The 17246-nt window shown below is 41.7% G+C and overlaps 1 protein-coding gene across 2 annotated transcripts in view; it reads right to left on the bottom strand.

Annotated features, from left to right (window-relative positions):
- The window catches only part of LOC134618049 (nuclear receptor coactivator 3-like), a 65176-nt gene extending 50790 nt beyond the window's left edge, over positions 1-14386 (bottom strand). For both annotated transcript variants that reach the window (XM_063463242.1, XM_063463241.1), the window contains exon 1: positions 14123-14386. The gene's annotated coding sequence lies outside the window, so the exon portion shown is untranslated. The remainder of the gene's footprint in view (positions 1-14122) is intronic.
- Positions 14387-17246: the final 2860 nt, after the last annotated feature.

The following is a 17246-nucleotide window of genomic DNA, read 5'->3' on the forward strand; positions in this document are numbered from 1 at the left end:
ACTGTGCACCACTGACCAGAAATAAAGGTCGAACTCGAAGTGTCCCGCAGGTAAATTATTAATGGCTTGTTTTCTTTTCCTTCCCGCACCCTTGCTCTGCCTCTATTCATCTCCTCTCCCCTTTTTCTCGTGCCTTGATTGTTGTTTTCTCACCATCGTCCTGCCATCCCCACCTTCTCCTCCTTCTGCCGCTCTCTCTGCGTCCTCCCTCCCTCTTTTTCTCTTTCGAAGTCTAGCGTAGATATGGTGTTATTTTTAGCCTTGGTAAGATAGGGAGAGAGATCGTACTCGGCTAACACGTACTCTCCACAAGGCCTTTATTGGAGACCTGTCATAGACGTGTAAGAGACAATGGTTTTCAGTTAACACATAAGAGGGTGTCGTGTGTTTCCACTGTGCGTATGTGTGTGTGTGTTTACTATAGTACCACATAAATATAGCTAAGCTACTCTCCTTCCGGTAGACAGGAACGTCCTCCATGGCACGGACATTTGTTACAGATACAATCTTTGATTCAAATAAAAATAAAGAGTGCCACCACAACAGAAATTCAAAGCACATTACAAACTAAATTATACAGTTATGATGGGTTAACATTTGTGTGTGTCTAAAATTAACAGTCGTTGCCAATAATTTCCATGGCAAAATTCGGAAGGTGGGAAAATACACAAATGAACTAACAACTGTTTTAATATAAATCTTCATGTTAAGTAAATCGCCTTTAGCGCACAGCTGGAAATAGTCTGCTTTAGGTGGGTTAAGACTACAGGAAGTACTCTGTGGTTTAGGTAAGCTGCCCAGATACAATGTGCAGAAGATGACACACACAATGCACTTCCATTGGCAGTAAACTACCACCTGCACTATTCTCACGTCGGCTTAATTCACACATCACACGGACTGTTAAATGATGTCACTGCAGAGCTTAGAAATTTGCGTTATTTGGCGGTTAATGTCTTTAAATTCAAGGCTGCAGTGGATGTACGAAAAAGGGCATTAGACTCTAGAAGACCTGTGAAGGTGCCCTGTGGCTTTTGGCGCCAATACCAGAAGTTCCTGTGAGTTTCAAGTTACATGCTCCAACGCATTTACCAACATCCTGTTGCTGGGTCATCGCTGGTCCTTAGAACACTGTGGTGCTCAAAACAGCTAACTGGGAGCCAGCTAACTGTCTGGAGATCTGGTGCTTATCAAAGTTCCAACATTAAACATTTTAATTAGAATAAAATCTCCATTTCGCTTTTTTTTTTTCCTCAGAAAACTGGAGGAGTCTTACCAGCTCAATAACCATTAACAGCCCCTTGAATCTGTAGACAAGCTGAGCCTGAATACCTGACGGTTACCTGAGCAGGTAGCCGAGTCCAAGAGGAGATGATATTTCATCCTAGGGATCCTATATAGCGCTGATCTGTCACAAACAGCAGCATGTTTACACAGTGTGCTTAAACAAAATCAAAGCCTTACTTTTTGGGTAAAGTCTGATGTGCTCGACAACAGCTAAAAATACACAATCAACAGCTATAAAAAGCCTCTAAAAGCAGAGCATGAGAGGAATAGGAAACTTTATCTCACTTTGCATCAAATCAATATTTAAATTCTGGCCCCTTTCCCTCCACAGAGAGCCTGTGAATGTCACCGCCTGTTTACTACGACTCGGATCTCGCAGGACTAACAGACTCATTGGAAGTGAGAGAAAGAAAATGAGAGGGGTGGATAAGGTTTAAAAAGCAAAACCTGATTTAACTAAAGACACTCCCCCTGCCTGAACTGAGCTCGAGCACACGGAGGGACTTCTTTCTGCTTCCCAGCTTGGCCGAAACACGTGCATAGCGGTACACTGTCCAGAGAAGGATGTGAAAAACAACAGTCTGAGTAAAGCATGAGTGCTGAACGTTCAGATTCTTCTACACAACATGCAGAATGGGGAAGGAAGTCACAAAAGAGCGGCGACTAAACTAGAAGTCAAGGTGAAGCTGTTCAGTCAGAATCAGCAGTTTCGAATCTAAACTTATGGTTTTCAGTAGGAATGTTCTTTCTAAAACCACCAAACTGTCTCTAGAGTTTAGCAACCATCTATGTCCCACTAAAGGCTAAACAATCTGTGTTCACAGGGCTGACGGTGAGCCAGTAACCACGTTCTTTTACTGTCTCTACACAGTCTTGTTTACAGCTATATTTAAGCTGATATCGTATTTATTTTTATTATTTAGTTCCAATGTACAGCACTTTGTGTCAGCTGTGGTTGTTTTAAAGTGCTTTATAAATAAAGATGGATGGATGGATGATAAGTCTAGCAGTGAACAAGTTAATTTCCAAATTAAGTGCAGTTTTATTTCCCCTGCAACTGATCGACTGGTTAAAGAGCAGCGTCAACTGTGTTTGACTGCAGCCTGCGTGTGAAAGTAAGCTGACCGGAGGTTTGCACAAAAAAGCCTTTGTGACATCATAACAACAACAATGTGACCTCAGAGGGTAACCGGAGGGGCAGCCAATAAAACGTAGCACACCCGGCCAGCGTGCTGCTCAACACTGCCGTGGTGAGGTGGGGGGTTACAAGCTTTGGGAGTGCTCCACCACTACCCTGAGTTGAGCGATGCTGCTGGTGACACGGGGAAAAGGAGCTAGTGATGTGTGTTTATGTGTGTGTATACATATATGTGAGTGTGATAGAGTGATATGGGGGGGTGGGTGTGGCATTTAAGGGAAAGGCAGTGCAGGAGTGAATTAAGTTGACGAGGTGGTCACATAACAGCCGGGTTCAGGCAGAGTTGAAGCCACTTGCTTACTACGCTGCAGCTGGTAACATTTACCTCATCCTCTACCCCATAAATGTATGTGTGTGTGTGTGTGTGTGTGTGTGTGTGTGTGTGTGTGTGTGTGTGTGTAAAACTCTAAAACACATAAACTAGGTCTGGATTTTACAATGGAAAATAAGTAAAAAAAACAAAACTCCCCTTGTTAGAGACACACACACACACACACACACACCCCTCTGAGGACCCCTTTAACAAGCATCTGTTAACTAACAGCAAAGAGAAAGGTGAACCTAACCTCCTCCTGACCCGAAAGTCTGACTCCTTTTGATTGGGGCTCACAGAAAGGTCACCGATTGTGTTTTTCTAACTTTCAAACAGCCATCCACACACTATGCTACACTATAACGTCACCGACCACAAAAAGCGATTCTTCCCTGCGATTCCCCGAAAATGTTTGACTTTGTAAAAAAATCCAGCTAAACTCTGCGTGCACCCAGAAAAAAAGAGAGGCAGGAGAAGAAAATCTAAAAGTTTGGCACCCTTTAGATTTGAATGCATTCTGTGACCTCAACACCTGAGATAATATAGAAACAGACTATGCTGACACTTTAAACCTGACGATCCGTGCCATTATTAAACTTCAGGGGTGGCGTTTTATTATAAAGTGACTACATTTGATTAATTTGCCAATTTATTCATATGATCTCTGAATCAATACAGCAAAGCACACACAAAAATAAGCGATCGACCGCATTAGGTGTCTCGTCTTGTGGTGACTGCAGCTGCTAGATGAGGGCGTATGTGGCCTCCCATGTGTCATGTACCCACTCAGCTCTTTTCCTCTTTAGGTTACTGTCGTTTCACTGTAATTTTTTGTGCCGTCCTAATAAATTCACTGTCACTTGCGTCCGCTGTATGACACAAGTGTGTGTCAACACAAGCAAATACTGTTAATAGCATTCTAACACAAATCTTTATAGCATAACGGTGCAAGGCCCAAGTCTATTGAGGACATGTCCTTGCTCACCCACATTTGTCTTCTGACAGCGATACAAAGACATGAACAACAACTGGACCCCTCAGGATGAATTTTAATCAAATTGGTGATGCTTTCACATTTTCTCTGCAAGCAATTTGTCCCTTTTTTTTTTAACTTTATGACAAAAACAAGCTGAAACCTCAATTACATCCTCAGCCTCAGGTACAGTCGGAGTTTAGTTTAGTGCTTATTAGGAAAATGAAACCATTATGACGAACACACTAAACATTATAACCGTTAAACATCAGCACTGTCGTTATGTACGAGCACGCCGGCAACAACGTCGCAAGCTGTAGAGCTGCAATTCAGCGGGCATTCATCACACAGTGCCTCGCTATTAATATCATCCAACAAAGATTACCGTTAGACTCAATTTCCTACAATGTGTCGTGCGATGAAGCGGCGTGATTCCTCGGTGTGCGGGATTGTTTAGTGCACACTGTGTGCTGCGCCGAGTCTAGTCAGCGCCTGCAAACATGCAGCAGAGCCCCCCCAAGGGATGCTGCTGCAGCCCTCTGAGGGTAGAGGAGAGAAAGTGAGAGAGGAGAGGAGGTGGGAGAAGCCCCAGGTAGCCTCACAGCAATGCACCATTAGAGAAAGGAAAACACAAAGCCAAGCTCTGCTGCTCTCTTCTTCTCCAGCCACCGTACCCCCCTCTCTCTCTGTCTCTCTCTTGCACTGACCAGCTAAATATTTTATCAGCTGGCAAAAGAACCTACAAGCCCCAAGGCCAGGGGCTTCTTTTTTGTTTGTTTCTTTACTGAGGAAACTAACTGTGTGTGCGCGTGCGTGCATGTGTGTCAGAGACGAGGTGGAGGCAGGGCCGAGTTTGTTCACCGACCACAGCGTCACTGAAGTGCTTTTGATTGGTCACTTTGAAGTAGTTCTTCTGTTCTCTCTCTTTCTGTCTGTCTTTCCCTCCCTCTCTCCCCTCCTCTCTCCCTCTGTACATCCTATGTGCAGCATGCTGCTCGGTTCAGAGCTGGATGAACGACCTTGAGCAGGCGCACAGGGCTGTGTTGCCATGGCAACGAAGCCTCGCACAACCAGTAACAGCTGGATGCAACAGCACTCCCCGAATTTTAGCGGGAGTCGCCACGTTAATAAAACGACTCTCGGTGTCTCCTCCCCCCTCGTCTACTCTTCGCTCTCCCCTATGTATCCACCCCCCCAGCCCAACACTACCATCCGCCCACCCACACACACACACACACACACACACACACACACACACACACACTCACAGACACAATAAAGAGCTACTATCGTAAAAATACAGTTTGTTTTCTTTCAGATTTTAACACATAAACTTATTTAGTTAAAGTGCAATGACCCAGACATCAGAAAAAGTTAAAAAAAAAAAAAAAGTCTCAGCCAGGAGACAAAAACACACTCAAGAAGACAAAGGTTGAGGTTTAACAGGGCGAGAAGAGAAGACAAAAATCAAGAGTGAACCACAAGTAAGAAAACAAAAGACAGAACACGGAGAAGCGCACCGAGATAGGCACTTGACATTCTTCTCACAGAAGAAATAGCTCTCAGAAAAATAAAGCGGCAGAGGACATGAGCTGCACTGAGGCATTCTGGGGAAAGAAAGGAAACAGAAACCAAGGATACACTCTGACAGTCCATCAGATCATCCCTCTCCCTCTGTGTGTCTCGCTATCTATCATCACTCCAACTATGTTTGATATTTGGTGATTCTATTATCACATAAACTGTTTTTCAGCTACCTGCTTTTACACAAAATTAATTTTTCTACTGGCTCAATTACACAACTCACTCCAGATCAGTGTTAAAAGACATGCAGTAAGTGGGGTTAAATTAATTGGTCATTCTAAATTGCTCATAGGTGTGAATGTGAGTATGAATGGTTGTCTGTTTCTCTGTGTTGGCCCTGCATCCGGCTGGTGACCGGTCCAGGGTGTACCCTGCCTCTCGGCCTATGGTAGCTGGGAAAGGCACCAGGGCCCTCATGACCCTGGAAGGCTGAATGGATGAATGGATGGACATTAAAATGTAAATTTTCCCCAATAAAGAAATTATGTAACTGGTCACTGCTTAACTCTTACTAGTCAATCATATTAAAAAGCCAAAAGCAAAAGTTCAATAAATGAGGTCTGTTTTCCAGCGTTAGGTTTGACAGTGCTCGCCTTTGACGCACGACAAAAGGAACTATATAAACAGGTGTTTATATAAACGTTAAGGTCAAAGTTATAAAACAATTGATGTAACCATGACAGATCCTCATGGCCTTGGATTTAGAGGGCCGACCTTGAACTGAACACCCTCTGCCGCTCCCACTCATTAGTTTTGCTCACGTTACCCATAAGAATAACATATTTCAAAAATACCAAAAGCTCTTGTAGTTAAATCCGCTCATTAAAATTAAACATTTTAAGTCAGTATTCTTTAGTATAGGTTCATTCATTTGCAGATTGTTTTCCACCAACCACTGTAAAAAACAAAACATTGCACACGGGTGGTTAGAAGACAAAAAGGTCTAGGCAGCAGTAAAAATCAGACCAAAACAACAACAAATAACAATTACAAAGGAGCTGACAAGTAAAATATGACCCATAAAATACTTCAGAATCTGTTAATTCAAGAACTTTTCAAAAAAAAAAAAAAATGTAAGCAGTGATAACAGTGCTTCCAAAGGGATGGCCCTTCTATATGTCAGTGTATATTGATTAGGGAAGGCCCAACAAAATGGGAGATGGAAGTCGTTAGAATGACGGGTGTAATACAAATGAAAACTTCAGAAAATTCTGTAAATTATTAGTCTTGAGCTGAGCATACATGTTTATATGTAAACACATGAATATGTTCACATTTAAAATTGACTGTATTGTACTGTACCAGTGTACCTGCACATGTGATGTGACAATAAAAGTGATTTGATTGATGAAAGCTTGTGTTTTCTAGGAGGAGGAGCAGATGAGTTCTATATATCTAAAAACTGTTTGTCACTTCATTAATGTTACTTTAACTATTACTGCTTGAGAATTTGATTTTCAGTTTCAGATTTATTACAGTCTTTTTTAAAATTTGCATTTAGTGTCACAACTTGGGTCACTTTTCTTATGCAAGAGCTCTCCTCCGACAAGGAAGCACACCTATTTCTAGACTGTTCAGCGAGCTGCAGCATCCAGCTGGGCGCCATGTGAGAAAAAAAAAAAAAAAGAGAAAAGGTAAGAGACATTGTGTTTCTTTCAGTGTTCTCTAATGTTCTAGGCTACATAAAGCACTCTTATGCTTAGTAGTAAATTAGTTATTTCCACACACACTCACAAAAAAGTGTGACTTGCACTTGAAAGTGTGTCAGTCTCCAAAGTAACTGGCAAACTAGTTTCATCGTCCTGCAGACAAAAGATCAAAACTTGCACTGAACTTGCATTTGGTTTGGATTTGATTTAAAATCCACAGAGGTGTTGTACAGAGGTAAAGTTAGAAAAATGTTATAACTGTCCAAATACTCAAGACTTTACCAAACTGTGTATATATATATATTTTTGGTTTTGTTTTGGGAGGCGTTATGTGTCGCAGCATCTTTTGAAAATAATGATCAGTGATACTGCAGCTCAACACCGAGAAATCAGAGAAATCTGTGTCGCCATCATTTCTTCTTGTATCGTCTTTAATCATGGAAGCACAACAGCTTCCTTCACACTGACTGTGGGTAGAATTTCTGGTTTAAAACTGTTAGCTTGAAGATAAAATATATAACATATTTGGTGCCAAAAATAAAAACAAACGCACAAATCCCTTGTCTACCTCCAATTTGTTATCAGATGAATAGCTGTAATATGTGACTCTTGATAACTTGGCTTGCTGGTTTCTGACTCAGAAGGAGATCCATACTGACTAGAACTAAGTGCTTGTTTGAGATCAGTAACTGCAATTATGCAGCACTTTTTTAGTGCATTACACTACAAGCTACATTTTACCTTTTCACATATTAAGATAGCTCTTTACTTATTTTACTAAAACACTTTTCTATGCTCATGCTGTCCCGTGTTAGGTAGTGTAGATCAAAATGTGTCTGTAGCACCACCTGCCAGATGTAAGTTTATATCTAAATGTTTGGATTGAAAATCTTGTTAGAACTGGACGTCCACTAAACCGCTGATCTCAGTGTTGGCCAAGAAGTTTTGTACTAAAAACACAAAAGTGGAACAAATGAATTAATCTGTGTGTGTTATTGGCAGTGCCGCATGTAATTTTAATCATCTTTCTGTAATGCAGTAATGTAACGCATTACTGTCCTATATTGAGTAATCAGATTACAGTTACAATTATGTAATTATTTGTGTTACAAAAGGTTCTTCAATTATCTGCACAATGGGTGAAAAAAAATTTCCTGCTTCTTTTTTCTTGCACAACAAACAGCACATTTCAGTTTGTGCGCAGGGAGGAGGAAAATGGTGGAGATATGGACATTACTTTTATTTTTATTGCAAAAAAGTACAAGAGCCTGACAAAAGTAAAGTGCAAACTCCATCCAGGACAGAAACAACTATTCACTACTGCTAATACAACACTGGGTCTACACAGAAGGATCTCCATGACAGAACCCAGAGTGACATTACAGCTGAGTGTACGCAGATCCCAGCCCAGCAGCCAGAACCTGATCTTCAACAGGCTTTGGCTGCCTGTCGTTGGCTGTGATGAGTTTGTGTAAGTGTATGGGACTGTAGCCTGTGGTTTATACTGTTAACTGGTAATTATGTGACAACGCATGTCAGGGCACGCAAAAGTAATTATGAATAGTTTCAAAAATTACTTTCTCCAGGAAGTAATTAAGTAACGTCATAGATTACTTTATTAAAAAAAAGTAATGAGTAATGTGAAGGTTTTTTTTTTTTACTTTTTCTGACTAATGACCCAAACAGAGGTTCCTAGATACAGTCTTGAAGCACGTCAATAATTACATTAAGCCCCTGTCACATGGGCCAAGAGACCAGTCAGTGAAGCCCTGGTAGCTTCCAGCTAGAGAAAAACCAGTACTCTCTGACAGCTGGTGAGTGGTTGTGTGAAGCTGATTTTTCTTACTACATGAAACTGGTTCACAAAGAGGTATATAGTGCTTCACTTGCAATTCCTTTGGTTGCTAGCAGATTATCGTGGTTGTCTATAGTTTGTATGGAAGAAGCTGACATGTCTCCAAATACCAATTACTCGCTAAGTGGCGCAACATGAGAGTTGCCTTAAGGTGCTTTATATTGCAAAGCGAAGACCCTACAATAATAGAGAAAACCCCCAACAATCAGATGATCCCCTATAAGTAAGAACTTGGCAACAGTGGAAAGGAAAAACTCCCTTTTAACAGGAAGAAACCTGGGCAGCCAACTCCTATGAAAGGAACAGAGAACGTTCTGGTTCTCTGGTTTCTAGTCTTTTGGTTTCTTTGTTAATGTTTTGGTTTCTGTCTGTGTTTCTTAGTTGCTCTGTCTCCCCTGTCTGCTGTGTCCCATTGTCAAGTCCGTGCCTGTGTTATGTTTCCTGTTTTACTTTGAAAGTCCGTGTCTCATGTTAATGTATCTGGTTTTGCTTCCCTTGTCTCGTTAGCCCTGATTTGCCCCAGCTGTGTTTCTCTCCTGTCTCTCATTCCCTGATTGCTCCCTCTGTGTATTTAGGCCTTGTGTTTCTCTGTATCAGTGTCGTGATCTACCGTCTTATTATGCCGTGTGTTCTGCCTGTCAGCCTGTTTGGTTTTGCAGTTTTCAGTTTAGTTTTTGGTTTTGTTTTTTAATAAATCTAAGTTTTAGTTTACCTTCCATCTCCGTGAGTCTGCACTTTGGGTCCTCCTTACCACCACTCCTGCCTGCACACGGCCTACACATGAGAAAAGTTGCTTCTTCTGTAACGTGTACAGTGGTATAGGTACAGCTTTTACTTTGAAAGTAAACATTTTCCATTTCTTGTTTGCATCATGCTTTTATAAGTTAAACTCCTGCTCCGTGGTTAGTTAACAGCTGGGATAACAAGCAAAAGATTCCTGGTGCGATTCCAGAAGGAGTGACCCCTTGTAATGACGGGAGAAACCAAAAGTACTTTTTGCAGACAAGATGAAAACTTTGGTGATTATAGCAATCTACAAACAACGAGAGCAATCAGAAGAAGGTTTTCAGTGCAGCTCTCTCTTTGCAACTGATGTCACACAGCATCAGCCAGGAACTACATGCCAACCAATCAAGGGGGGCAAATTTCTCTAAAAATATTCGGTTTCTAGGGAGAGTCACCAAATGGTCTCCAGGTCTCAGGTTGAGGTCTTGGTCTGAGGGCTTGCAGGTAGCATCACGTGTATTTTAAAGATGCACTATGTGCACATCATGCAACAATCATCCATTAGGTATCTGGGCTTCTACTGAATTCAAAATAATTTTCAAATTATGAATTATTAAGAAATCTTGGAAACATTGTGTATTTATTGAAAATGTAACTGATATTTTTAATGAAGAATTACTCTTAAACTATATCAAAATGAATATAATTCAAGTCACATTACGTAAAGGCACTGAACTAAAGATGCAGCATCATGATGGGATGGGAGTAGATTTGGGCTTTTAGTGAAGGGCAAACATGCAGCAGAGTAGTCATTTAAGCTTAACTGTCCCGGTTTACTCATTGGTAAAAGCCAGAGTTGGAATTGAAAATTAAATTTGATGAACTGTCGAGCCCTAGAGTGCCCCGTTTTATAACATAAACGTGCAAGTAGCCCAGCAGGTTTATGTGTAATAAGAGTATGATTATAAATATTTCTTCATCACACAACACAAGCATTATTTAGCTCAGTAGTCCAACTTGAAAACAAGTCTTTTTTTTAAATTCTACTAAAGGGTTATTGAGGAAAAATATATTTCTATACCTGAATGTAAAGTAGGTTTTTGTACGCTTATTGAAACTTAAAATACCGTATTGTCAGTGAGTTCAAAATATTATTTGGAAAAAGAAACTTCAAATCAGGTGCCCCAGGTGGAGTGGGGATGTTTAAGTAAAAGACAGGTGGACAAAAATGAGTGAGAGTTAAATATGAGCACCCACTCCTCTACAGAGTGAAATCAATGAGAGCTGGTGAAGATTATTTCCTGTTTAACACATACTGACATGTCAGAGAGGGGCCCCAGCAACAACAGGACAACAGTTAGCTCGCTACTCTGGAGCTGGGGGAGGCAAGGGGACAGCGAGAGACATGCCACAGAGAGAAGAAAGAAAATGGCAAAGAATGTGAACAATCTGAGTCAGAAAACTTCCTGAGTCCACAATAGAGGTGGAAAAAAAACACACACACACACACACACACACAAAAAAAAAAAAGAAATGAGCGAGCAAAGTTGAGGTGGGTAAAAACGAGATTGACCGAAGACCAGGACGCAGACAAAAGATGAGAAATACCAGGTGGAATTCCAGCAAGAGGCTCCACCTGAGCCCCTCCCCTTTCGGTACACACCCCCTCCTTCCTCCTCTACACACACACACTCACAGATTCCAAAGCTCCCAGGCTAGTATGTGAGGTCCTGCTTCTCTGCTTCAGCCTCACGAGCCCTGCCCCCAGTGCCTGACCCAGTCACCAGCATCCCCTGCTAACCTCTGTCCCCTTTTTCCCCATTCAGCAAACATAATGCATCACTGTCACCCTCCTCCTCCTCGTCAATGCATTCATCCCGCCATGCGCTTGGCGAAACCCCTCGTGAGTCCTGGCGGCTCGCTCACAGCACCTCCCTGTCCCCATTGCCTTCGGTTCCTTGTGAGCAGGTTGTAGGCGTGTGTGCGACAGCACGTGTGCAGAGACTTGGTCCACAGAGTTGACTGTAAATCTGTCAGGAGATGAGTGCCGTGCAACGAGACAACGGCTCTTTGCTGCGACACCCAACCCCCCCTCACTTGGGCAACACACACATTTGGGGCACAGAGCTGAAACAATTACTGTTAATAATAAATTCCTGATTAAAACCCCGTCACGAGCAGCAGCCAGACAGTTTGGAGAGCATTTGACTAACTATACATCAATGAAATTAGGAGAATAGAGCTTTCAGTAAGTGGCTTAACAGGACTGAATATAAAATTATCAGTAAGATAAACAGAAGAGGCTAACTGGCCTGAAAGTGTTTATTTTAGTTGTCCTGTCATCTGTTATTTACTAAATACATTTTTTTTTCTGTAAAAATAAAGTGCACCTTTGTTTGCCAAAGCCCAAGGTCACAACTTTAACTGCCCCAAACCCAAGTTTACTGCCATTACCAAACAAGAAACCAGCAGCTGCTCACATTTTAGAACTGGCAATCCTAATGGATCAAATATGATGTCCATCATATTTTTTCTTGATCAACTCTTGTCTCTACCAGACCTTTCTGGAATAGCAACTGTTACTTCTGGATTTGTCTGCTTTTTCCAAGTTTCAGTTTTGTGCATGCACCAAAAAACCCTCAATAAACTAGCACGGACACCCTCAGCCTAACATTAAAGTGAGTCATGGTGCAAAGTGTCTACCACTGAGCTACTTACAAGTTCCAAATGAAAAGCAATGTTTGAAGTCAAAGAATGATAGGCAAATGTTTCCCTGCAGAGTTTGCATGCCATTCTCTCGGAGTCGTGCCCTTCCTCTCGAAATGATCCCACACTTTGGACTTCCTGCCTGACGTGTGTAATTACTATCTAACTATAACGTCTGTTTGCAACTCAGTTTTTTTCCCCATCAATCAACCAACAAACGAACCAACATCTGGTCAACGAACTCTTCCCATTGGCTAACATTTAGCTGACTATTAGTTTGTTGTATAACTGAATATTTCAGCCAATTAAAATAGTTCAGATTGTTATAGTAGCTGAAACTTGAACCCATTTTTATTTTCATGTAAACCTTTCAGGAAAAAAAAGGCGCCATCAACAATAACCAGTTAGACATTGTAATGTCATGCATCACTAAATAAGCATGGGGCATTCTCTGGTTGCAGCATCTCATCTGTGACTCGCTGCAAAGTGACATCTTTTGAGAAGGACATCTGTGAGTGTTGAGCTGTCACTGTCTTTAACCTTTAAATATTTTATATCTTATAAAAGAGACTAATGAAAACTATCTTTGTTAGCTGCAGCCACATTTGGACACGCATCTAAATTTAGACAGCGACTTCAATATAATCAACTCAGCCTCACATCCCTCACCTGCAGCATCACTCCGATTCAACCTCTGTTTACACACACTGAAGTGTAAGACTGCTATTATCCAGTGTGAGCTGGGGCTCTGGTGTCATGCTCAAGGACACAGTGCTTTCCAGCGTACGCACACACACACATACACCACCGACTGGCTGTTTCAGGGATCAAACTGTGCACCTTCATAATTGCAGAGCAGCGGGTACGCACAGGGCCACGTTGCTGCCCCCTGCAGATATACAGTTAGAGACATTACTGAGGATGAAGCAGATGGCAGGAGGGGTTATGAAGGACCTAACAGGAAAAAGACACCATCACGACGACCATTCACCGTATCACCTCACATATTTTAAGGCAATGCATGACCCCTTCGTGCACTGCCGACGTGCACACTGGAGACACACGCCGTAGACCGGCTGCACTTTATTTATTTGAATTTAATCGGTCTTGCAGGGTGGCTGAGCGGCTGGTTGACTGACGGACGGTCACCGTCGTCTGCCTCCTTCCTGCAGCGCACGTTTGTTGTAAAGCGACCAGCAGAAATACAGCGGGAGCTGCTTTCACATACAGTACGCAGCCGAGTGTGTTTGCACGCTCCTGCTCATCAAACATCCCGGTCCAAATTCCCTCACGTTGCGACAGCACCGGGCTCAGCTGTTTCCCACCGACTGTCGCGGACATCGAGCAGCAAGCGAGAGAAACCGGTTTAAAACAAACAAAAAAAAAATCACCCCGTGTTTTTGCGTTCAAGCGCGAGCGTGCGAGTCCAAAGCATGTGCTGTCCCAAAACTTCTTCATGTTCTGCAGCAAATCTACTGGAGGCACTATTGCGATCCAGCGGCTCGTGCGTAAACTGGCGAGATTGTGCGATCAAGTTAAGTTTGTGAAATGTGCCAAACGTTCAGCCGTGCTGCAAATAAGCATGGCACCGAAACACGCACCGCATCACCGTTACAAACCGGGGGCAAACGTTTTCTGTCATTTACTTTTAAAAAAATAATAAAATAAAATATGTATTCTGTGCCCTCCGCACCGCGCCGATGCCAATATTGTGTGCGCACTGCCGCTGGAAACCCAAGTCAAGACATTTCCGTCCTCTATCGAAATGCAAACCAAACGCAAAGTCTGGTCAAACTGACTGAATAGGAGCGCGCGTGCTGCACGTTCTTACCTCGTGGACGTATCTCTCTCCCGAATCGATAATTTCTTCTTTACACCATTAACTCTCCGCCATCTTCGGCTCTGTTTGTTTAAATGGGAAACACTCCCGAAGCCCAAGAAGCCAGTTCTGTAAGTTGAGGCGTCGCTGGGACTTGTGGGTAAACGAGTTCTTTCCAGAGGAGCCCCGCGCTTCCGGATGGCTCGTCCAACCCGGATACGGACTACAGGCAGACTCCACCACCACACGGGGGAAGGAGGAGGAGTGGAAGGTAGAGGTGGAGGTGGAGGAGCAGGCACCGTCTGTCTAGCAGCGTACAGACGGATGTGAGCGACGAGAGGGAAGATGCCACAGTGTGTGTTATCAGTTAGCCTCACTGCACGAAAAGCAAACAGCTGACTTGTTTGTGTTGATGGGAGGAGCTACAGGCTGCAAATATCCAGACTTTTTTTTAAATTTTTTTAGCCAAGAGAGGGCGTTTGGATTGAAGGGGTGACAGAAAAGAGCGAACTTGAGAGCAAATAAGGACGCAGAGGTCCTGTCCTTGCCTTGTGCATAAAAAAACAGTTCACTTGGATAAATAAAAGCCGCCTCTGTGTGGTCCTCATTGGAAGAGTTTGGAACAGTTTAACATTTGTTTTGCATATTTAACCACACCACTTCCTATAATTGTGCTTTTCTGTTTTGAATATGATACTCAAATTTAGTTTGTTGCTTTTGCTCTGAACTCTGATTTTTTTTAACGTTGTGTTCATTGATTTGAAGAAACAAAGAAAGCGATATTGCTAAATAAATAATTCCATAGAAACATATTGTCAATAACTAGTGAAAACGTTATGTATTTAGTTATTATTTTATGGACTTTTATGGACTTGTCGCCATTGTTTTTGCACTTGCATGCCCTACTCTATTCTAATGCACGGCTAATTTCATCTGGATCCTCCCTAACTGATCTCAATGAACATCAAGCCCGCACTTGTTGTTGGTAGTTGATGTCAGTTGTCATCTGAGGGATTGCGGTATAGTATACTTAAAATAGGAGCAAGTTTCAGTAATCTGCTTGACGTTCATGACATCATGCAAACTAAAGCCACCTACAATGTTGTATAAATACTGAGCCTATCCCAGCTACGGTAGGCTGGGAGGCGGGGCATACCCTGGGCAGCTCTCCAGTCTGACGTTCAAACATGAAAACTTTTTTTGGTGTTGTTTGTTCAGGATAAAAAGTACATAAATGCAGCTTTATCAATAATTAAAAAAAAAATAAAGCAGTATATTTGAAAATGAATTATATTTTAGCATTAGAATATAATTCCGTTGCTGAAACATAAAATAATGAATGTACCAACGTTACTTTGGCTATATATACAACTTTATACAACTTTTTTATGCCAGGTGTCCTAACAGTATTATGGCTTGTGACTTTAATATGAAACTAAGCTAACTTGAGATTTGGAGCAGGCAAATATATCCCATATATCTCATAATTAAGATAAAATTGTTCATTCTCCAATCACAGTCTTTCAGCTCTGTCTTATGACTCTTTTTTTGAGGGGGGGGGGGGGGGGGGGCAGTGATTTATCAACAGCTGTTAAAGAATTTGTCAGATTTATGAACCACAAAGCTTTGTCTTTATCAGATCATGATAACCTCTCATAAGTTATGATATTTGTATTTTTCTCATTTTGGGATCAAACGTGGTAGCCTAACATTTATTACACATGCTTTTTATTAAGGCTTTTGGTCATAGAGACATGTGTCCAATTTTAAAATCTAAACCAGGTGTATGCTTTTCTTTGTGGACCAGCTGGTAACAACTAGCAGACAATAATTTCCAGAGAAAGGAAGTTAAACTGTCAAAGTGTGCTCACTTTAGGGCTTAATAGATATTAGTGAGATTGATGTGTTTATTAGTATTGGTGAAAATGTGAGTAGATAGATGAAAAAAAGAATAAATAGCTAAGCTGCAGCAGAAACGTGCCAAAGATATATTCAAGTTCAAGATAATCTAGGGAGTGACTCAGTGCGCAGTTTGTAGATTTCCTGCACGGTGTATAATGTTGTCGTGATTCTTAAGTATTTAAAAGAAAAGATATTTATTTAAACTCCCAAATATCTGTGTCACTAAGATGTTAGTTATAGCTCGCAAATCTATAAAACATTTAAATTTATAAAAGTTACCTCCCAGTTTTACTTCTTTCACAGAATAAGTACAAGTGCGAAGTTGCTGTGAGTTGTGACACGTGAGCACCAGCTCGTTTTGTTCTGACGCCTGCGTTTGTGATATACATTCACTTTAACTTCACATGCAGATATTAACAGCGTACTGAGGAAGTAAGTTTCTGGAACTTGACCTGAGAATGACCGACTGACTGAAAAAAAATTAAAACACGTGTGTCCGCGGCTGAAGCCAGAAAAGGCACGCTTTTCTGATGTTGTTTCACAGGACTTACAGAGAAGAGGGAGTTAAAAAAAAAAAAAAGGAAGATGTAAGTGGAAAAGGAAAAAAATCCATGTTTCAATGCCAAAAAATTACATCCAATGAGGATGATAGGGCATCAGTGTCAGGGCTGTTTAATGAATTTTGTCAGTGCAGTAGTGAATTATATCAAAATAACTTATTAAGACATTTAAAGTTTTTATGAAAGGGTTTTTTGATATAGGGTGGAGCTGTTAGCACCGCTGCTTTGCAACAACAAAGCTCCTGTTTTGAACCTCCTGCTGAGCTGAAGTGTTTCTGTGTGGAGCTTGCAGGCTCTGCCCGTGCCTGAGTGCGTCTCCTCCCACAATCCAAAAACATCTATGCTAGGTTATTTGGTGATTCGTAATTGCTTTACGTGTGTATTAGAATGTGTGGTTATCTGTCTCTGCGTGTTTGCCCTGTGGTGGACTGTGACGTGATCAGCCTATACCTTTTTGCCCAAGGTCAGCTGGGATAGGCTCCAAACTCTACGCTGGATAAGCAGCCATGGGAAGCGGTGGATTGATTGTTATAATATACTAAAGATTTTCTCTTTTACCATTTCCCAGAGAGATCTGAGGCAGTTCTAAAAAGTTTTTCCAAGAAAACATTTATAAAAAATGAATAATTTGTGGACAAAACAACCATACACATGGGTTGAGCACGGCAACTAAA

This window comes from Pelmatolapia mariae, linkage group LG20, assembly GCF_036321145.2.
Source record: "Pelmatolapia mariae isolate MD_Pm_ZW linkage group LG20, Pm_UMD_F_2, whole genome shotgun sequence".
NCBI classification, from domain to species: Eukaryota; Metazoa; Chordata; class Actinopteri; order Cichliformes; family Cichlidae; genus Pelmatolapia; species Pelmatolapia mariae.